The 24,044-nt window shown below is 34.7% G+C and overlaps 1 long non-coding RNA gene across 1 annotated transcript; it reads left to right on the plus strand.

Annotated features, from left to right (window-relative positions):
* The first annotated feature begins 11,428 nt into the window (after positions 1–11,428).
* Positions 11,429–23,378, plus strand: LOC140640913 (uncharacterized). Its single transcript, XR_012037513.1, has 5 exons — positions 11,429–11,601; positions 12,211–12,437; positions 13,466–13,594; positions 20,788–20,962; positions 22,852–23,378. It is a non-coding gene; the product is annotated as an uncharacterized lncRNA (long non-coding RNA).
* The last annotated feature ends 666 nt before the right edge of the window (positions 23,379–24,044 follow it).

The following is a 24,044-nucleotide window of genomic DNA, read 5'->3' on the forward strand; positions in this document are numbered from 1 at the left end:
ACATAAAGATTTCTCATAATACATATAATATATTGTCACTGAAAGATTAAAATATACAGAGAGAAATATAAACTCATATATAATAATCGTACTTTGACTGCCCTTTGGGGAGAAAGATTTTAAAAAGGACAGTATCCTGTACATAGAAAACCCAAAAGACTCCACCCCAAGATTGCTAGAACTCATACAGCAATTAGGCAGTGTCGCAGGATACAAAATCAATGCCCAGAAGTCAGTGGCATTTCTATATACTAACAATGAGACTGAAGAAAGAGAAATTAGGATTCAATCCCATTTACAATTGCACCCAAAACCATAAGATACCTAGGAATAAACCTAACCAAAGAGGTAAATGGTCTATACCCTAAAAACTACAGAAAACTTCTGAAAGAAATTGAGGAAGACACAAAGAGATGGAAAAATATTCCATGCTCATGGATTGGAAGAATTAATATTGTGAAAATGTCAGTGCTACCCAGGGCAATTTACACATTTAATGCAATCCCTTTCAAAATACCATGGACTTTTTTCAGAGAGTTGGAAGAAATCATCTTAAGATTTGTGTGGAATCAGAAAAGACCCTGAATAGCCAGGGGAATTTTAAAAAAGAAAACCATAGCTGGGGGCATCACAATGCCAGATTTCAGGTTTACTACAAAGCTGTGGTCATCAAGACGGTGTGGTACTGGCACAAAAACAGACACATAGATCAATGGAACAGAATAAAGAATCCAGAAGTAGACCCTCAACTTTATAGTCAACTAATATTCGACAAAGCAGGAAAGACTATCCACTGGAAAAAGGACAGTCTCTTCAATAAATGGTGCTGGGAAAATTGGGCATCCACATGCAGAGGAATGAAACTAGACCATTCTCTTACACCATACACAAAGATAAACTCAAAATGGATGAAAGATCTAAATGTGAGACAAGATTCCATCAAAATCCTAGAGGAGAACACAGGCAACACCCTATTTGAACTCGGCCACAGTAACTTCTTGCAAGATACATCCATGAAGGCAAGAGAAACAAAAGCAAAACTGAATTATTAGGACTTCATCAAGATAAGAAGCTTTTGCACAGCAAAAGAAACAGTCAATAAAACTAAAAGACAACCTACAGAATGGGAGAAGATATTTGCAAATGACATATCAGATAAAGGGCTGGTATCCAAGATCTATAAAAAACTTATTAAACTCAACAGCAAAGAAACAAACAGTCCAATCATGAAATGGGCAAAAGACATGAAGAGAAATCTCACAGAGGAAGACATAGACATGGCCAACAAGCACATGAGAAAATGCTCTGCATCACTTGCCATCAGGGAAATACAAATCAAAACCACTGTTGAAAGAGTTCAACAGTAGACATGATGAAGCAGAAAAACAATTGGCAAACTTGATAAGTCATTTGAAATTATCCAGTAAGAAAGAAAAAAAAGAATGTCAGAGTAAAGAAAAGCTAAGAGATTAATGGAATGTCATTATATGAACCAAGATATACATTCTCGAGTCAGAAAGAGAAGAGAGAGAGAAAGGGACAGAAATCTTATGTAAAGAAATAATGGCTAAAAACTTCCCAAATCTAAAGAAGGATATGGAGATAAGGATTTGAGAACTTCAAAAAAATTTCAAATAGGCCAATCCCAAAGAATTCCACACCAAAGTACATTATAATCAAATTGTCAAAATTATAAAATTCTAATTATAATTGAATTGTCAGAATCATAAAAGCAGAATTATAAAAGAATCATATAAAAATTATAAGAGAAAAGTCCATACTAGGGAACTCTATAAGCTTTTCAGTGGATTTCTCAGCAACAGCTTTGTAGATCAAGAGATAGTGGGATAAGAGGCACCTGGGTGGCTCAGTCAGTTTAGTGGCCGCCTCCAGCTCAGGTCACGATCTTGGGGTCCTGGAATCCAGGCCTGGTCAGGCTCTCTGCTCAAGAAGGAATCTGCTTCTCTCTCTGCCCCTCTTCTCTGCTTGTGCTCTCTTTCTCAAATAAACACATAAAATCTTAAAGAGAGAGAGAGAGAGAGAGAGATAATGGGATGATATATTTGAAGTCCTAAAATTAAAAAAAAAAAAAAAACCTGCCAATTAACAATACAAATGGAGCAAAACTGTCCTTCAAAAATGAAGGAGAACTGGACACTCTCAGATCAATAAAAGCTAAAGCGGTTTATCACAACTAGATCTGCCTTACAAGAAATGCTAAAGGGAATACACGTTGAAATGAAACACACTAAGCAGCAACACAAAGCATATGAAAGTATAAAGTTTGTAGATAATACTAAATATATTTAATATATAGTAATATAGCATATAAATATATTTATTATATATTTAGTAATATAGTAAGTATATTGGTAAATATATACAGTAAAAAAATATATAAATGTATTCTGAAAAGCCAGAAAACTGTAATATGTACATAATAAATGTATAAATATATATGTATGTGTACATGTATATGTATATACATACATACATATACATATGTATATACATATGTATTAATGTATATGAATGTATAAATAAATGTATGTAATAAATGTAATACTGTAATGGTAGTGCATAAATTAGTTTTCTCCCTTTCTTTTTATTAACATTTTTAATTTAAATTCAATTTAATTAACATATACTGTATTATCAGTTTCAGAGGTAGAATTTAGTGACTCATCAGTTGCATATAACACCTTCGTGTCCTCCTTAATGCCAATCACCCAATTATCCCATTCCCCCACCCATTTCCCTTCAAGCAACCCTCAGTTTGTTCTCTATAGTTAAGAGTCTCTTGTGGTTTGCCTCCCTCTCTGTTTTCACCTTATTTTATTTTTCCTTCCCTTCACCTATGTTCATCTGTTTTCTTCTTAAATTCCACATATGAGTAAAGTCATATGGTATTTGTCTTTCTCTGGCTGACTTATTTCACTTAGCATAATACCCTCTTGGTCCATTCACATCACTGCAAATGATAAGATTTCATTCTTCTTTATGGCTGAGTAATATTCACTCTATATTTATACATACCACATCTTCTTTATCCATTCATCAGTTGATGGGTTCTTTCTATAATTTGGCTATTATTGATAGTATTGCCATAAACATTGGGGTACATGTGCCTCTTTGAACTATTTTTGTATCCTCTGGATAAATATCTAGTAGTGCAATTTCCAGATCATCATGTCACTCTATTTTTAACTTTTTAAGGAACCTCCACACTGTTTTCAGGAGTGGCTGTACCAGTTTGCATTCCCATCAATAGTGCAAGAAGAGTTCCCTTTTCTCTGTATCCTTGCTAACATCTGTTGTTTCCTGAGTTGTTAATTTTGGCTATTCTGACTGGTGTGAGGTGGTATATCTCATTGTGGTTTTGATTTTAATTTCCATGATGCTAAGTGAAGTAGAGCATTTTTTCATGTGTCTGTTGGCCATCTGTATGTCTTTGGAGAAATGTCTTTCATGTCTTCTGACAATTTGTCCATTTCTTAACCAGATTTTTCTGGGGGAGTGGGGTATTGAGTTTGATACATTCTTTATATATTTTGGATATTAGCCCTTTATCTCATAAGACATTTGCAAATATCTTCTCCTATTCTGTTGGCTGCCTTTTAGTTTTGTTGACTGTTTCCTTTGCTGTGCAAAAGCTTTTTATCTTGATGAAATCCCAATAGTTCATTTTTGCTTTTGTTTCTCTTGGTTTTGGAGACTTGTCTAGCAAGGAGTTGTTATGACTGAGGTCATAGAAGTTGCTGCATGAATTCTCCTCTAGGATTTAGATGGATTCCTGTCTCACATTTATGTCACCTAAAGACATTTAGGTCTTTCATCCATTTTGAATTTATTTTTGTGTATAGTATAAGAAAGTGATCGAAATCGGCAAAGAAGAAGTCTAACTTTCACTCTACAGGTGGCATGATACTGTATGTAGAAAACCCAAAAGACTCCAGTAAAAAAAATTGCTCAAATTGGTACAAGAATTCAGCAAAGTTGCAGGACATAAAATCAATGCACAGAAGTCAGTTGCATCTCTATACACTAACAGTAAGGCAGAAGAAAGAGAAATCAAGGTATTGATCTCATTTACAACTGAACTAAAAAGCATAAGATAACTAGGAATAAACCTAACCAAAGAGGTCAAGGCTCTGTACTCTGAAAACTATAGAACACTTATGAAAGAAGTTGAGGAAGAAACAAATAAATGGAAAAGCATTCCATGTTCATGGATTGGAAGAACAAATATTGTGAAAATGTCTATGTTACCCAAACCAATCTACTCAGTCAAGGCAATCCCTGTTAAAATGCCATTAACATTTTTCACAGAGCTGGAACAAACAATCTTAAAATTTGAATGGAACCAGAAAAAAAACCCAAATAGCCAAGGGAATATTTAAAAAGAAAATCAAAGCTGGAGACATCACAATTCCTGAATTCAAGTTATATTACAAGATGCAATCATCAAGACAGTATGGTATTGGCACAAAAACAGACACATAGATCAATGAACAGAATAAAGAACCCAGAAGTGGACCCTCAACTCTATGGTCAACTAATCTTCAACAGAGCAGGAAAGAATAGCCTATGGAAAAAAGACAGTTCCTTCAACAAATGGTGTTGGAAAATTGGACAACCACATGCAAAAGAATAAATCACTTTTAACTCAGTTACAAAAGTCAAAAGACAAAAGTATTTTTAAAAAGCTATGTATGTGACTGAAATTAAGTAGTTATCATCTTAAAATAGATGACTATAACCATGAAGTGTTTTATGTAATCCCCATGATTATCACAAAGAAAATACCCATAAAAGATATACAAAAGAAAACAAGGAAGGAATCAAAGCAAAAAAAAAAAAAAAAAAAAAAAAAATCAGTGAAACCTAAAGGAAGACAATGAGTGGAAAAACTAGAAGACAAAACAGTTAACAAAACGGCAACAAAGTCTTGGGCCCACAGGTCAAAAGAAATCAATGAAAAAATTAGAATGTGTCAAAGAAAAAATCAAAATGAAAATTAGAAAATATCTTGGGACAAATCAAACAAAACACAATATACCAAAACAAAACTTAAAGGATGTAACAAAAGAGTACTAAGAGGAAAGTTCAAAGATTACACACCTACTTATTTTAAAAGATGCCAGTTAAACAACCTAACTTTACACTTCAATTAACTAGAAAAACAGATTAGGTCCAAAGTTAGCAGAAGTAAGACATAATACAGATTAAAGTATAAATAAACAAAATAGGAAGTAGAAAAATTAAATGAAACTAAGAATTGGTGTTTTGAAAAGAACAGTAAAATTGACAAAAAAATTTTAGGCTAACTTAGAAAAAATAGATAAATAAAATAAGAAAGCAAAGAGGAATTTCAATTGATGCTGTAGAAACAAAGAGGATGGTAACAGATTACTACAAAAAAAAATATACAGCAAAAAATTGGAGAACCTAGAAAAAATAATTTCCTAGAAAGATACAATCTACTAAGACTGAAGCATGAAGAAATAGAAAATCTGAACAGAAGTATAATTAGCATAATTGGTCCGTAATCAGAAACAATTCAACAAAGAAAAACTCAGGGCCAGAGGGCTTCACGGATGAATTCTAATATTTAAAGAATAATTTGCACTGAATCTTCTCAAGCTCTCAAAACATTGAAGAGGAGAAAACACCTTCAAACTAATTTTATGAAGTCACCATTACATTTATTACCAAAGCCAGAAAAATAATCACTACAAGAAAATTACAGGCAGGGACACCTGGGTGGTTCAATGGTTGAGTGTCTGCCTTTGGCTCAGGTCGTGATCCTGGGGTCCTGGGATCAAGTGCCACAGTGGGCTCCCCTCAGGGAGCCTGCTTCTCCTTCTGCCTATGTCTCTGCCACTCTCTATGTGTCTCTCATGAATAAATAAATAAAATCTTTTAAAAAGAAAAAAAATTACAGGCTGACATCCCTGATGAACATAATAAAGGACATGAATGTAAAGCCCACAGCTAACATGTTCAATGATGAAAAACTGAAAGTTCTTCCTCTAAGATAGGAAACAATGCAAGGATGACTACTCTGAGAAATTAGGCAAGAAAAAGAAATGAAAGGCATGCACAATGGAAAAAGGAAGTAAAATTATCTCCAGTTTCAGATCATATGATCTTATAGGTAGATACTAAGCATACACACAGTTACAATAAATAAATTCAGTAAAGTTGCAAAATACAAAATCAGCATACAAAAACCTGTTGTTTCTGTATTTCTACATATTAGCAAACTGAAAAGCAAACTAATAATCTGATTCACAAAAACACAAAAAAAAGAATAAACCTTTATTCCTAAGTAGACTTAAGCAAGGATGTGAAAGATTTGTTCACTGAAAACTATAAAACATTGCTGAAAGAAGTAAAGAAGTATAAATAAATGGAAAGATATCCCATGTTCATGGATTGGAACATTTACTATTCAAAACAATCTCTATATTCAATTCAATCCCTAGCACAAGTCCAGTGACTTTTTTTTTTTTTTACAGAAATAGAAAAACAATCTGAAAATTTATAAGAAACCACAAAGGACCCTGAATAGATAAAATAATCTTGAAGAAGAACAAAGTTGGAGGCTTTACATTTCCTGATTTCAAAACATATTATAGTACATAATCAAAATAGTATGTTACAAGCTTAAAAACAGACATACAGATCAAAAGAACAGAAGAAAGAGCCCTGCAATAAACTCACACATATATCAGCTTGTCCTTGACAAAGGTGTCAAGAATACACAATGGGAAAAGCATAGTGCTTCAACAAATGATGCTGGGAAAACTGGACAGCCAAATGCAAAAGAGTGGAATTGAATTCCTATCTTATACTATACACAAACATCAACTTAAAATAGATTAAAGACTTAAACATAAGACCTGAAACTGAAAAACCCCTAGAAGAAAACATTCATGACATTGGTCTCAGCAATGCTAACTTGAATATGATGACAAAAGCACAGGCAACAAAAGAAAAATAGGCAAATGGGACTACATCAAACTGAAATGCTCTGAACAGCCAGTAAGCAATCAACAGAATGAAAAGGCAACCTACCTTATGTATGAAAATAGCTGCAAACTATATATTTAAAAGGAGTTAATATTCAAAATACATAAATAATTCCTCAATAGCAAAAAGTTAAATCATCCAATTAGAAAATGGGTAAAGGCCTTGAATAGACACTTCTCCAAAGAAAACATACAAATGGCAAATAAGTTCAAGATCACTAATCCTCAGAGAAATGCTAACCAAAACCACAATAAAGTATTACCTCACACCTGTTAGTATGGCCATTATAAAACAAATGAAAATAAACAAAAAAATCAATCCATCAATCCCATTTTGGCAAAGATGTGGAGAAATTGTAACCCTTGTGCACTATGGTAAGAATGCAAAATGGTGCATTGTGATGGCAAAACAGTATGGAGGTTCCTCAAAAAAATTAAAAATAGAACTACTATACAATCCAGCAATCCTACCTATAGGTTTTTATCCAAAAGAATTGAAATTAGGATCTCAGAGAGATATTTGCCCTCCTATGTTCACTGCAGCATTATTTACAACAGACAAGAGATGGAAGCAACCTAAGTGCCTATAGACAGATGAATAGTTAGAGAAAATGTGATATATACATACAATGAAATATTCAGAAATACAAAAGAAATAAATCCTGTCCTGCACCACAGCATAGCTTACCTTGAGGAGATTATACTATACTAAAGTAAAAGAAGCCATTCACAAACGGATAGATACTGCATGATTCCACTTACAGGAAGTTTCTAACAAAGTCACACTTATCAAAGCAGAAGCTAGAACAGGGTTGTCAGGGGACTGGGGGGAGGGGAAATGGGGAGATGTTGCTCAAGGGATATAAAGTTTCAGTCATGCAAGATGAAAATATTCTAGAGAGCTACTGTACAGTATTGTGCCTAAAGTAAAAATTCTATACAGCACACTTAAAAATGTGTTAAGAGAGTAGATTTCATGTTGCAGGCTATTTACTATAATAATACTAATCTTAAAACTTTTAAATGAAAAGAATGATAATGCTCTTCTCTCCACTTTAAATCCCCAAGACAATGTCTACTCCATTCTTCCTGGTGTCTCATTATTGTTTCATTATGCATTCATTTAATAAATATTTTTTAAAGATTTTATTATTTAGTTTAGAGAGAGACAGAGAGCTCATGGGAGAGGAGAGCCAGAGGGAAAGAATCTTAAGCAGACCCCGCACAGAGTGCAGAGCCCCACTCGGGGCTCAATCTCACCACCCTCAGTTCATGACCCAAGCCAAAATCAAGAGTCAAATGCTTAACCAACTGAGCCACTTAGGCACCCCTCATTTTATAAATGTTGATTAAACACTATGAGTATATTTTGTCCATATCTCTCATATTACCTCATAAAGTAACATAAAATAACAGGGTTTAGCACAGAAGATATTTAACAAATACTTGTTGAATAAATGCATTTAAGCATTTGTAAAGAAAAAATCTAAGGGAGAAGAAATGGGTAGGAAATATCAGAAAGGGAGACAGAACATAAAGACTCCTAACTCTGGGAAACGAGCTAGGGGTGGTGGAAGGGGAGGAGGGTGGGGGGTGGGGGTGAATGGGTGATGGGCACTGAGGGGGGCACTTGACGGGATGAACACTGGGTGTTATTCTGTATGTTGGCAAATTGAACACCAATAAAAAATAAATTTATTATTAAAAAAATAAAATAAACCATTAATCTTCTCAAAAAATCTATTAAAGATTTTCTAAATGTTATAGGTAGTTAATATTTTAGAATTCACTTACAAAGTTGATTTTTCAGAACTCCATAAAGCTATAAATTCACCAGCAATTAAAAGAAGGTAGCATCATTCCTGAGAGAAATAGTTCGGAAAGATTATATAGATGATATCGGCCTTCATTTATTCATGCATTAGATATACTTAGGAACCACTGCACTGCCAAGAGGATGAACATAGGTTCACAGCCTAATAAGTGGCCAGACCATTTATAATGAAATACATGGAAAAAGAAGGAAATATAAGTGGCTATCTGTATAGCAAGGTTAGAGCAACTGGCAACTACTACATTAATATTGAGCTTTAAAGGAATAACACATAGAGAGTAAGAGAAGAGCACTCCAGGCAAAGGAAGCAGCATATACATATAAAGGTGAGAAAACATGAAAAAGTAGGGCTCATAATGGAATTTGTAAAATGTTCAGAAGATCTGGAGTATAATAATAATAATAAGTAGGGGAATAAGAGAGCTCATGTGGTAATCAGCTTGTGAAGGACTGTAAAATTGTAAGGTCCAAGTGAAGGAATTTAGTAGAAACTCACAGAAAGACTTAGAATTAATCTCATCTTCTCTCCATTCCCAACTAAATACAAAGACTGAAAAGCAACAACAAAAGATGTTGCCACTAGTGTATTGTCTAGATTAACGCATGTGAAAACTGTACCCATTTGTTAAGTTCCAGGCAACGTATTTGAACTTGTCAAGCAGAATCTCTGCCCCTTTTTCGTAGCACTTTTTACTATCTTACAATATGGTCACATTAGACTTTATATTCCACATAAAATACTGATCCTCCAGCTACATTTTTTGCTTATGATCCTCCCCTTGCTTATCTCTGAATCTACCACAGAGACTCAGTTAAATCGAATGGCACCAAAAGGAACTGAGTTAAAGCATTATTTATTTCTCATAAATTTACAGTCTTTGATACTTACTGAATCACAGATTCAGTCAGAGAAGTTATCTTTCACAATATAACTAATTTATATTAAAACAAAACAAAGCAACAAGAAGTAAAAAACAAGAACGAGCACCGTGTTTAGTTACTGACACCTAACCCTTTGTTTTTGTTAGACTTGACTCAGCAGAAACATGAAGCCTGCTAAGACTGCAGGTATTTCCAGCTTTTGTGACCTTTGTTTATTCATCAAACTAGTGTGAACTTTGGCCTATTTATGTTCTTTTGCAGCCCATCTGTATCCCATCCACCTGTATGGTTGAGATACTCCCTGTTCGAAAGAATCTGTTCACAGACATTTTGGAGGCACGGAAAGAAGATGGTCAACATACACAATTTGTGCTTCTTTATAGAATGACCAATTGATTTGTTTCACAGTAATTTCAGCACTACCTGTTAATCTGGATAGGAAGTACCAAATCTTTACAGAACTGCTAGAGTGAATGGGTATGTTTTTCTTGCTTATCAGAGGCTCAATTATAGGATAAGCCTCAAAGAAGTGTGTGCCAAGCCACCCAAAGGGCTCAGTGTAAAAGAAAAGAAATATCTAAGATTTTAAATATTAAAAGAATACAGTAGCTATCAGAACTAAATCACATATCAGGCTCTAGAACTAATGTGTAAGTCAAGAGTAAAGAAGGACACAATTTCTTGCCTTTGTTTTCTAGAATTGATTCTTTTTTGTAACTACTACATCACATATTTCCTGTCAGAGACACATATTAATTTACCCAGCCATAGTGGAAAGTCACTTTATGATTTTTTAAGTACTAAATTTAACACTCATATGTGGAATTTAAGAAGCAAAACAGAAGATCAGAGGGAAGAGAGGAAAAAATAAAAGACAAAATCAGAGAGGGAGACAAACCATAAGAGATTGTTAATCATAGGATACAAACTGATGGTCATTGGAGGATAGGGGTATGGGGGCACAGGATAACTGGGTGACGGGCATTAAAGAGGGCATGTGAGGTCATGAACATTGGGTATTATCACTGATCACTGATGTCTACCTCTAAAACCAATCATACATTATATGTTAATTAATTGAATCTAACTAAAATTTATTAAAAAAGTATATAAATTCTGTAACTTAAAATCTACATAGCTAATGGTGTTTAATTTCATAGATATTTATGATAAGTTCCTGATGATCATATCTATCACTTTTATGCCATTATCTTATTTGGTACACAAATACATTAGTTAATGATGCTTTAGTTTCCTGAGGGAATTAATAAGCTTTTTAAAAGAATTCATAGCTGAAAATGATTAAGATCCAGGAAAAAAATTTATTAACAAATAAAGTCAATATCATCATTCTTGAATTTTAGAATCAAGAGTTCAATTAGAAAATCACTTGGCTATGTGATTCAGGGAAGGGCAAGACCAGGGGAGAGAGGTTGTCTCAGATAAATAAAGGGTTTCAGATTTCACAACTGCAAAGAATTTAGGAGAGTATTTCTTAAATCTCTGAGGTTTGCTGTTTACCTGTGATAAGTTATATAAATAGATCTAACAGATATCTTATTTTTGTCATCTTTTTTGCTACCAGGAAATTCAACATAATTAACTTTTTATTTTTTATTTTATTTTTTTTTATTTTTTTTTTATTTATTTATGATAGTCACAGAGAGAGAGAGAGGCAGAGACACAGGCAGAGGGAGAAGCAGGCTCCATGCACCGGGAGCCCGACGTGGGATTCGATCCCGGGTCTCCAGGATCGCGCCCTGGGCCAAAGGCAGGCGCCAAACCCCTGCGCCACCCAGGGATCCCCATAATTAACTTTTTAATCATGTCCATTCTTACATCAGACTAAAGGTAAAATTAAGTCCCTTCTCTAGTTTCTATTTTTTCTTAAAAAGTATTTATTTATGATCTTTTATAAATTTCCTATAACACATGCACTGTCCTTACAATATACAGCAGTTTTTTATAAATGAGGAAAGTACACATTTTAAACAAAAAACAAGAAATATACTGAAGTATAATTCATTGTTTTAAAATTTTCTTTTTTAAATTTCATTTATTATTTATTTATTTATCTATCTATTTATTTATTTAAGAGAGAACATGCCCATGTGCGCAAGTAGGGTAAGGGGCAGAGGGAGAGGGAGAGAATCTCAAGCAGACTCCAGGCTGAGCATGGAGCCTGAGGCAAGATTCAATCTCAGAATCCTGAGATCAGAACCTCACCCAAAATCAAGAGTCAGATGTTTAACTGCCAGAGCCACCCAAGCACCCTAATATTCTTTTTTTAATCATCTGGAAGAAGATGGAATTTTTGCAATGTTGTAATTTATTAAACAAATGTTTGAGAAGATATGAGGTTCCTTTCCCTTTTGCTTTACTTTTTTTCCTTCTGTCTATACGAGAAATAGCTTTGTTATAGAAATTAATTCTCTTCTGATGAATTTTATATTGAACAAGCCAATGGAAACAAATTACAGGAACAGAGTCCAAGAGGAAAAATGGAGCTAGAGGTCAAAACTCGTAGTGAGTGGGAAGAATCAATGACTCCCAGTTTTGAAAAGTTAATGAAAATTGGTGCCACCAACTAAGACAAAAGGGATAACAAGCATGAAGAGGAACACAATGAGTTCAATACTGCTGATACCATGCACTAAAACAAGTGAAAACAAAAACAGAGGGACAAGGTAAGTGTCTGTGGACTCACTGAACTGTACTCACCTCCTCCAAACATTAGGTGGAAGACTGAGTTCAGAGGTGAGGTTTCTAAGGCTAATCTGAAAGATGGACCTCCGTTCAGGGGAAGCACACAACACCTTATAACTCAGATCATCCCCTGGGTTGAAAGGTAAAGTATAATGTAACATACCCCATAGCCAGGGGATGAATAGGCTTGGGTTACCAGTGCATTATTTGGCTGCCCTCATCAGAAACATAAACCGTCTTCACAAGTTTAAGATAAAACAGGAGAGGCCTGATCATTTGACTCAAACAAAACCATCTTAAGTGCACCTGCTATCTTCCCTCTTGATACGGCACGAGTCAAACCCAGCTGGAGACTGCATCTAGAAGGACTGCAGTAGAGTTTTCTGAGACTACCCTTTTCCCTTACACACATTCACTAATATGATCATCTTGTTTTTATGGAAACGCATGATAAAAGTTGCATAAAATCTGCAAATGGTAACTAGACTTGGAGATACTCAGCCAGGAGCAGTACCACCCTGAAACAAGTCCTGAAAGATAATAGCTCTGTGGTATTTGGCTGCCTGTTGATTACTTAATGTAAATTTCCACAGCCAAGAAGAAATAGATCAATCCAAAAATTTTTGTGGCTTTTTTTCCCTTGTATTGTGAAAATACAAAGAAAGAAGCACATAATACAGTCCTCTAATAACACTTTGGGGATCATTTTTAACAAGTGGCCACACATTGGTGAATATTAAAAATGAACTTTGGCACTTTTGTTCCTTATCGTAATATTACCATCACTTTTGTTTCCTTCTTTATGAATATTTTAAACCCCACCCATTCAATGACCCAAACCAGAATAAATCTACTCGAGGCAAAACATGTGTGCTTATCTAAACAATGCAACAAGTATAAAAGATTAAGACAAAGTTCCCACTAAAAACTCAGAATGTTAAAAAAAAAAGAACTAGTTTCAATTTCTTTTTTTAACAATATATGTTTGCTTTTCACATTATTCTCCTAGATTCACTGTAAGCATTTGGGATTTCAATAAAAGAAGCTTTTTATTAAGCTTTTTCTAAAGCTTAATATGCACAGAAATGTATTTATTATTTCAAAAACAAATATATAGATCAGACACACACTAAAAAAGGTAAGCAAATTCTATGTAAGATTCAAAGAAAAATGATTTAGCTTTTGTTATAGTGATAATTCTTCAAATGTTTGTCTAATTATCCAATTAGTTAATTGTTAAGCATCTATTATATTTTAGACCTATGCTGGAAAGAATTATAAATGAAAATGTATATTTATAAACATATACTTGCAATGTATAGAAATGTATGTAAGTGTGATGTACATTGTTATTAGTATGAAAATGTAACAAATGGGACCAAGGGTTAAAAACAAATGCTGTAAAAGGGAGGTCCTGATTCACTTATAACTTTTGATGTTTAAGATTCACAGTCAAATACAGATTTCTGAGGAAGGCATTCCTCTATGCAATTAAGCAAAGAAGGGAAGATAGAGAACTCTGCTAACAGTGACTCAGATAATTAGACTGTGCATCCTTCATGGTCTTTCTAAATTTACAGTTGAAAAGAAAAAACTCAAAACAAAAGAAAGGCAGATAACTATTGATTTGGCCTCTTTCTCTTTGTGGAGACTGAGCCTGGTGCTACTTTGACATGAAAATAATAAATCAACTTTAATTAGTTCTATGAACTGGAATGCAACGCTGCTTACGATGAGGTGAAGGGTTCCATTTCCCCAAATCCCCATTCTGATTCTTTTAACTTGGAGTTTTGCAAAGCCTCTTGTGATATCACCAGCTGCACTCAGGAAAGAGCTATTTGGGGTTCAATATGGAAATGACACCAGAGCTGGAGTGGGAGCTTGTGGAGTTTTACACAATGTCAACCCACCCTTTCTCTGTGGAATAGGAAATCCTGGCAAAATAGACATCCTCTCATAGAAGAATCTCTGCTTTCTCCTTGGAAAATATACAGATAAATAAAAGAACATTCTAGCATGCAGCCATAAGGAATTTGCATTAGGACCCTGCTTGGAAGGATCAAAATATGTATCTTGAATCAGCATTACTGACTGTCCCCGTATGTCTATCTGCACTAGTAGTTAGACAATCCTTTTCTTCATTTTTGTCTAATGATATTTGAAAGTCTATGGTATTCACTGCAGTATGTTAAATAGCCAGTGAAAAGCAAAGTTGAATGGAATGTTTCAAAGTTATCCAGTAAATTTATCCTAAGAAAATAAACAACCTGAATAATTCAAGTAAAAATAAATTCCATTACCACTGTCCTTTCTCATTTACAAGTTTGATTTGCCTGCATTATCCTAACATCTACTATATCATGATCAGAATATATCAAAATGCAACTGTACTGTGTTAGATTTTTACTATGAAGAATAAAACTTAAAGCAGTCTGCTTTTCTGTGTTGGTAAACTCATTTTGGAGTTACTCTAATGAGTAACCTACCCTTATATTCTCCTAATTTGCAAACCAAACAAGTGCAGTCACCTCAAAATTGTGCCAAATTAGTTGAGATATAGTACAGAGGAAACACATGTGAGGTTTCACAAACTTTCAGGATTGCTAAGGGTTCTTTCATCAGCATTTGCCTACTAGTGTTACTTCCATCCCTCTAAAATGCTGCCACTCAAGCAAGCAATTATAAAGGGGGGTTTTATACAATTTTCCTGGGATGATCATTTGATATTTGCAGATCATCAGCTGCAGCATATGAAAACATTGACATCTAGGCATTGACGTCTAGGTAGTATTGCTAAGTTTTGTATTCTGTGATGACACATGCCATTATATACAGATGAAACTAAACCGTGCATTTTGTGCTACAGGCACAGGAAGCTCAGCCTTTTCAATGATGAAGGGGTGTTGACCATAGCTTTCTTCAGAAGTGGGAGTACTGTAGTGAAAAAATAATCTGCTACTCTTGCTTGTCACTGAAAGATTATCTGGTTCACTCTCTATTGCATCATCCAACAGTCAAGAGAAAAGAGATTTTCTTTGCCCCATATCTCTATCTTGCTATTTTCTCTGACAATATTTATTTCACCATATTTCCTAATGCAGCCTAGCACTGGCAAATGATTCCAGGACATAGATTATACATGGAAAAGTAGTATGAACTCTACCAAATTAAGAAATATTTCATAGTGTTTTACATTATACAGTTCTTCATCTTTTCCTGTCTTATTCTCATCCTTCACCTAGGCAAAAGCATAATCCTTCTAAATGAAAGTCTATGCTCTATTGCTTCAAACCTCCCAAGGGCAACACATTGCCACGAAACAAGCACAAACCATTGCAGGGCACACAATCCAACTATTACTTGGTTTACTGCTTATCTTCTCCATCTTTCACTTTATAATCTAGAAATACCAGATTACTATAGTTCTTCAAATGCACCTCATGATGAATCATGCATGTTGTTGCCCATAATGTTTCCTCAACCTTACAAACCTTGACCTTACTGACTCATACTTAAGACTTGGTTCACAGGTATCTCCTACAGAAAGCTACCCATGAACCCTTGCTAAACTCCCAACTGAACAATAGCCCCTTCTTGTTGATCTCATAGCACCCTCTGCTGTTTTCTTTTCTTTTTTTCCTTTTCTTTCCTTTTCTAAAGATTTTATTTATTTATTTATTTATTTATTTATTTATTTATTTATTTATTTATTTATTTTAAATATTTATTTATTTATGATAGTCACAGAGAGAGAGAGAGAGGCAGAGACACAGGCAGAGGGAGAAGCAGGCTCCATGCACCGGGAGCCCGATGTGGGATTCGATCCCGGGTCTCCAGAATCGCGCCCTGGGCCAAAGGCAGGCGCCAAACCGCTGCGCCACCCAGGGATCCCCAAGATTTTATTTATTTATTCATGAGAGACACACAAAGACAGCCAGGGACACAGGCAGAGAGAGAAGCAGGCTCCATACAGGAAGCCCGGTGTAGAACTTGGTCCTGAGACTCCGGAATCACGCTCTGAGCCAAAGGCAGACTCTCAACCGCTGAGCCAACCAGGCATCCCTGATGTTCTCTCTTATAGAATATAGTGGGTTTTCTTCATCTTTCCTTCTTAAGATATCATGAACTCTTTGAGGTCATAGAAAAATGTGTCATCAGTATTTCATTTATCTCTCTGCTGTCCTCTTCCCTACCCTTGTCTCCACCTTCCAAGATGGGAATGGATGAGAGAGAGAGAGAGAGAGAGAGAGCAGAGACCGAGATAAATATCTAGAGAGAGGATAGTGACACCAAAGGAATTCTACAGCAGAACAACTTTGTCAAAATAAAAACAAACTCCATTACAGGAGACTGTCTGGGTATGTCTCTGCAATTTGAAAAGAATAAAATTAACACAACACTCAGTAAATGTTCATGGGATAACTTCCTGGTGAATGACAAATATTCTTTCTGCATCCACAGCATGCTGTTTCCTCCTCCAATTGTTTTTCTCACCTGGAATATATTCCAATTCTCTAGGTCCATTCAGACTTAACTCTTTAAGTCTGGGTCAAATCCTATTGTCTCTATAAAGGCTTTTTCAATTACTCCATAAAACATTATTTTTATCATCTCTACAACTCTAGAATAGTAACTTTTATTCTTACCATTCATAAATATTTTTGAGCCTTAATTTGAAAAAAATGTCTGATTGAACATATTGATAATTGTGTTGTGACAAAAACCACTGATATTCATAATGTGTTGACAATAAATAGAATTAGTGTGTAATTAAATGTTTTTCTTATTTCTTTAATTTCATTTCTCTTTCATTTAAAATATTCCCAAATTTATGCAGAACAATTGGTTAGATTTGAATATATTTTACTTGTTTTATCTAACTCATATGTTCTTATAAAAAAAAAACTGGATTTGCAAGTGTTTGAAGGTAGATAAAGGAGCTCCATAAGCTGGGAAAAGCTTACTTCCTATAAACTAAATTATTTTATGTTCTAATTTGCCACAAATTCTCCAGATGACTTTGGGAAAGTGTATTTCCTCTTTAGATTTTAGATTCCTCCTTGTAAAATGAAGCCCAAGATGACAGAGCAATCTTTCTAAATACAAATGTTCAAAGTGTGCAAACCTGTAACTATGGATCTATGAAACTTGTCATATGTATGTGTAGATAAAATTCACAATAATTAAGTATAAAAATATACATGTAAAGTGTCTAATACTGTGAATGAGACAATTTTAGAAACAATAAATACTAAGCACTGCTGTTATTATTCCTTTTACTTATTTAAAAAGATAATGCAGTGACATTGTTCAAAAATCATATTCATATATACATACATTATATACATAAATCAAATATATAAACACATATATACATAAATCAAATATATGTATGTATGTATACATGTATACTTACATATATAAACACACATGCATCATCTCAACTAGGTCTCTGAATCAATGTTTATAAAAACAAAGTGAATAATGATAGGAAAAGACATGGACAAATAAATAAGATTTACTGTGAGTAAAAGAAAATGGAGCATATCGTTTTTCTGTGATGGGGAGACAGACCTCTTGGGACATCTTTCATACAGAAATTGAATGCTTTGTTGCCACATGATGAGAAGAAGAAACTTTATTTCTTAGATTTCTTTAGGGTTGTGCAAACTCTTCTTTAGTTAAATTTCCTTTCCATGGCTATAAGAGGTGATAAGGGCTATTGAATCTTTTGGGAGATTCTGGGTCATGCTATTTCTAACAGTTAAGCTCACTTAGATCTATACTTTATATAGCACAGAACGTACCTCATCAATTATACTTGCTTATATGACCGTCTACTCCCTCAAACTGAGTTTACACGTATTGCCAATACTCAGTACCTTGCTAAACATATAGTAGATAATAAATGCTTACTGAGAAAACATACTTGATGAGTCTGCTTATGCAAGGAGCTTGAATGGAACTTCAATTTGGAATGAAATAGAATGCACCATGTTTTAAGGAAAGTTAGCAACTGGAAATCATTATAAGTCATATATATGATTTGCATGCTACTTTCTCATAGGACAAACAACCTGAGGCAGTGCTGGAAACCGAGCAGTATTAAGAGCAGAAATATTAAATTTGTTCTTTAAGATGAGATTTAACAGAAAAGCATAATTTCAGAAAGGACTCTTATGTTCTTGCCCTGATCCTTTCAGTATTTTAAAAAATCTGAGGAAAAATACACATTTTAATAAGGTGCCTTCACCCTAGGTGCTACTATTGATAATTTAGATTTATTATTACTTTTCATTTATTCACTACTAATAGGATTTAGTTCTGTTTTTTAGGTAAACTCTATCCTCAACATGGGGCTCACACTCACAACCCCAAGATCAAGAGTTGCACTCTCTATCAATTGAGCCAGCTAGGCACACAAGACTTAATTCTTAACTATAAAATTTGCTGTACTGTTCATCAGAATTTTTTTTCAGAAAAATAGATTGTTACTTCCTGAGTGTGTTTCAGCCTTAATAGATTTGTAGTCATGATCTGGATTACTTACAAAGTAGGAAGAATAGACAAATTGAGAATTCCTGTATAATTTTTTCCTCTTTGATTCTGGCTTGTTTATAACTGCTTGGTTTACTCTTAGGGTGACATTGCCAGATCTAAGCATCTTCACATGAAATGAAAATAGACTTCAATCAAAGTTAAAGCAGGAGGAAATGACTTTCCCTTAAGTCATTACTTTTTACTTCTGTGGTTCCATGTTTTCAACTTCCTGTGGGATTGGCAGTACAGTGCATGATGTTTATCCTTGTTTCTTACATCTCTAAGAGCCTTATAAGGTTTTACATAAATATATTCTAGGCTGGTTGGTTGGTTATAAAGAAAACATACTCCTAAAAAGGCTAATCTACCATTTCTATCTACTACTTAAAGTAGTCCAGCTATTTAGAACAATACTTGGCCTTGCCAAACACAGGGCTTCTAATATTTTAATTGAAAGTTTAATGTTGCCTGACATTGTTTTGATATCACTCAAAGATCCAGTCAAGGAAAATACATAATTGTTTTAGCTTCAAGACACAGGCTTAGAGAAAAAGACATTTGTAATTATTACTATCTTGCCAGAAATTTGAATTCTAATTTTTCACCCATCTCCAATGTGTAAGTCAATTCACCTTTTTGTGAGGCATTGTTTTCTTATCCAATAGGATTGTGCCCAGCTAGCTATCTTCAGAGAGGACTACAATAGCAAGTTTTACAGAGGAGTCACATGACTACTGGCTATGAGGAAATGCCTGGGCTTCTGCCCTCACTCAGAGTCCATTCACTGAAATGTTGATTCAGCTGGACTCTCTTAAATACCTAAATCCAATAAACTTCTGAATGTCAGAAGGGCTGTGGCTTTTTAGTCAAGAGAAACCTGAGAGTGAAAGGGAAAAAACGTGCGGGCTGGTTTGGGGAGCACTGTCTCCACTCCCATCTTTATAGTGGGGCATTTTTGTGGTTTACAAGAGAAGTTAAACCACTAGTCTGGCAGAGAACTGCCATTCTACATTGATTTGTGCATCAGGAGTTTCTTTGGCACAGAAATAGTCACTTATATGGATTTTAATTTCCATATCCTTGCACATTACTCTTTAATTATTTATAGGAATCTGCCACAGTCTGTCCATAATTTTGTTTAGGCCATATTGTTTGGTTGGTCAAGTTTATCTTTTCTGTCCTCTGTTCTTCCAAACTCTCACTCCTCTGGGAGCATCCTAATTTCTTTCCTAGGCTCTCAGACACTCCATTCCTTTATTTGGAGAGGAAGAACTTCAAGTTCTGTTGGTGTGGATGGATAAGGGTTATGAGGAAGCCAGAAGGGTTTTCGTGCTAAGTTAATAGAATCCAAAGAGTAAATAGGGGAGAATTTTCCCACACTCATGACTTATTTTCTACATGTGCAAATGTTTAAGTTACAGGTGGTAAATTCAGAATGTACAACCAAAGGCAAATCTCCTAAATTTCCCACAGTCAGACTTCACCAAATTCAATGATTTAGGAGTGTTTACTTGTCTAGTTAGTTAATTGGTTAGTTATATGTAAAACTAATATCTCACTTACCAAAAATTATTGAGTAAACATATCTTATGTTAGACAGACCTGGGCAAAACTCCTAGCACTGTCACTAACTAGATTTTTTAATATGAACAAGTTTAATTTACCACATTAACATTCTGCACCTTATCTTTCTCTTCTAGAAAAGGGAAATAATTCTGGCCTCTTAGATGTGAAAGAAATCTAGAAGTGACATCTATCAAGACATTGAAAGTTTTTTTTTTTTTTTATCAGATTAACAAGGCAGGAACCTCTTCTGCTCCTATGGGTCCATGTGGAACCTGAAACTTGGCTGATGGAAACAACTTTCCAATTTAGAAGACTATTTTTTGAAAATTATAATAGCGCCTAGCAAGGTTGCTGTGAAGTACAAATAAGAACACAAAGTGCTTTACAGTGTATCTGAACAGTGAGCTCTTAATGTTAACCTTTGATATTTATGATGTTAATAACTACAGTAATGAAAATTAGCTGTGATGCAGATACCTGGGCCATAATCCAAATGCAATTAGGTTCCTAGTCAGTTTTAACACCTGGGAATAGGACCTTGGTGAGATCATCATAGTTTGGAGTTTGGCCCCTAGCATGCTGGCCCAGTAAACACACCATAGGTCACTACTATGGGATGATTCACAAACACCAAACTCACAGGCAATAGATTTAACAGTTTACAGGGAGAAATGCAGTTATCATACACAAAGGTCCTACTATTCATAGTTTAATTTGGCAGAAAAATATCAGGGTAAACTGAGGCTCATAAGGGAGAAAAATCAAAATCAATGTAGGAAGCTGGCTAATCTTAAAGATGAAAGTTATCCCACTTTGTTAAGCTGATGAATCCATAGGCACTGTTGGAATTAATTTACCATATGGAACATAAGGACAAGGTAACACATAGGGGAGCCTAGACACTGTTGTAACACATTGCCACTGGGTAAGACTATCCTCCCCCCCCCCCGCCCCTGTCACCTTTTTCTTTTAGAGAGAAAGAGAGAGAGAATTAGAGAGAGAATGTGCATGAGCAGTGGGGGCAGAGGGAGAGGGAGAGAGAGAATCTTAAGCAGGCTCCATGCCCAGCTCAGATTGGGGCTCAATCTCAGGACTCTGAGATCATTACCTGAGCTGAAATCAAGAGTCAGATTCCTAACTGATTGAGCCACTCAGGTGCCCCTCCCTCTGTGGTGTTCTTCAGGTTGACAAATTCTCTTCTGTTGTCACTTCATTGTTTCTTCCTTTCTTTTAGCCTTCCTTTCCTTTTGTTTTATGTGTTTTTCTTTCTTGAGTTTTTCTTCCTCTCATTTTTTCTACTTTTAGTGAAATTTTACTTTTTATTTTTATTCCAGTACAGGTAACACACTGTGTTGTATTTGTTTCACGTGTGCAATATGGAGATTCAACAGTTCTACTAAGAGCTCATCAGCTGGTTTGTCCTCTGCCCCACTCCACCCACCTACCCTCTGGAAACCATCAGTTTGTTCCTATAGTGAAAGAGTCTGTTTTATAGTTTGTCTCTTTTTTCTTTGTTCATTTGTTCTGGTTTTTAAGTTCCACATATGCGTGAAATCATATGGCATTCAACTTTCTCTGACTGATTTATTTCACTTAGCATTATACTCTCTACCTCCATCCATGTTGTCACAAATGGCAAGATTTCATTCTTTTTTATGACTAATATTCCGTACACACAGACACACACACATACACACACACACACATATACACACACAGACATATTCCATTATGTATATACACACTTCAAGGAAAGAGAAGCACAAATCTTTAAGGACAGTTAGTGTTCTTTGCTACCAACATCTACAAATCTTCAGGAAAAAGGCTACTGGATTTATAAATGTATGGAATTTGAAAGTCAAAGGAAGGGCTGAGTTTTTTACTGTATTGAAAATGATTTGTGGAAAGCAGCAGTTCAGCTGGAATTAGAAATTGAAAAGCAAAGAAGGCCATGGAATTGATTGTACCTGCTGCAGACATGACAGACATTTGGAATCCAGGTCTTTTGAAATCTTGGTATTTTGGAATTGGGCTCTTATGACAATTTCACCTATATAGGTATATAAACTGTTAAAATTCATCAGAATGAACACTGTATGTGTAAACTGGGTCACAAGAAAAATTTTTTTAAATGGACATGTGTTGTATTTAATCCTCAAAGTCACCCTATGGGAAAACCACAGATCATCATATTTTAAAAATTTGCCACATTAGGCTGTGTACGGAGCTTACAATAACCTACATTTTTTAAATGATAATTTTATATTATATTCATTCCCTCTCCCATAGGGCAAGAGCACAGATATCTCCAGGCAATTGCTGTGGAAGAAAAGTAAGCAATCTATAGGTTATGTGGGCAGAGTATTGGTATCTAGACTCTGACCCAGGGAAGAAGGTACTGAGGCAGCACAACTGTCGTTTATTTTTAAGAACAACGACCTACCAGGCATTGGAATCCAAGTCTTTTGAAGTCTCAAGCATCAATCATCTTAGCTTATAAGTCATCAGTAAGATCAATATTTCTATTATTCAGCCTTCAGCTAGATCCTCAGTTACATCTATCTGAGACAAGGAAAGTACTAAAGCAAAAGCTAAATTGCAGGCACCACCAGAGAGCCACAGACCCTTATTTGAGGAAGAAACAAAATATCAGAGAGCCACTGGAGGATAATCCAGACTTCCAAAATTAGCAGGCAATAAACTGAAAAGTCCAGATATTGTTCTCTATCATCTGTCAACAAGATGCACTTTTCTTTCTGTTTTTTTTTTCAAGTCTCTAATTTTCAAGGATTAGTGTAAGATTACAACAGGTAGTGAGTTTTAATTAAAAATAGACGAAATAGATTGGTATATTTGAAAAAGGAACAGGTCAGCAATACTTAATAAAGTCAATTATTCCTGATATTTTCTTTTAATTCTATAAACGTACACTGTTTTCTGGCTAAGCTTTATTATATTATCTTGTATTTTTAATGTAACATATGTAGTTATAAATATATTTCATGGACCCATTCTATAATTATAGCCATAAATGATTTTTTGGAGGTCTATATTAAACAAAAATGTTATATATATCTAAATCTTGATAGTATGTTGCTGTTAACTAAAGTCAATAATGTTGTAGAAGGTTTACTACCTAATTAAGAAAAGATAGTGTTTCAAGCAGGAAAAGCAATCACAAATTCAGATTCTTTTGGAGCAATAGTAGGAGAGGAGGCCACTTCAGAAATGTTACTTATGAAGGAAAGAAAAGATCACACCAGTTCTCTCAAAAGGGAACTATTTTGTTAAGATGGTAAAAGAGCCTAGCTGTATTAAGAGGCAAGATCCAGGAGTTCGCTTGGTGGTGATTAAACGTGGATTATTTAACCATGTAGAACAGAAACGTGTATTAAAACCCCAAACATGTATACTATATACAATATTTAAAAAACCAAAGCCCTAGCAGCTAAAAATAGCTGAGTATTTGATGAGCAGATGAG

Source organism: Canis lupus, chromosome 10 (assembly GCF_048164855.1).
Source record: "Canis lupus baileyi chromosome 10, mCanLup2.hap1, whole genome shotgun sequence".
Classification (NCBI taxonomy): Eukaryota; Metazoa; Chordata; class Mammalia; order Carnivora; family Canidae; genus Canis; species Canis lupus.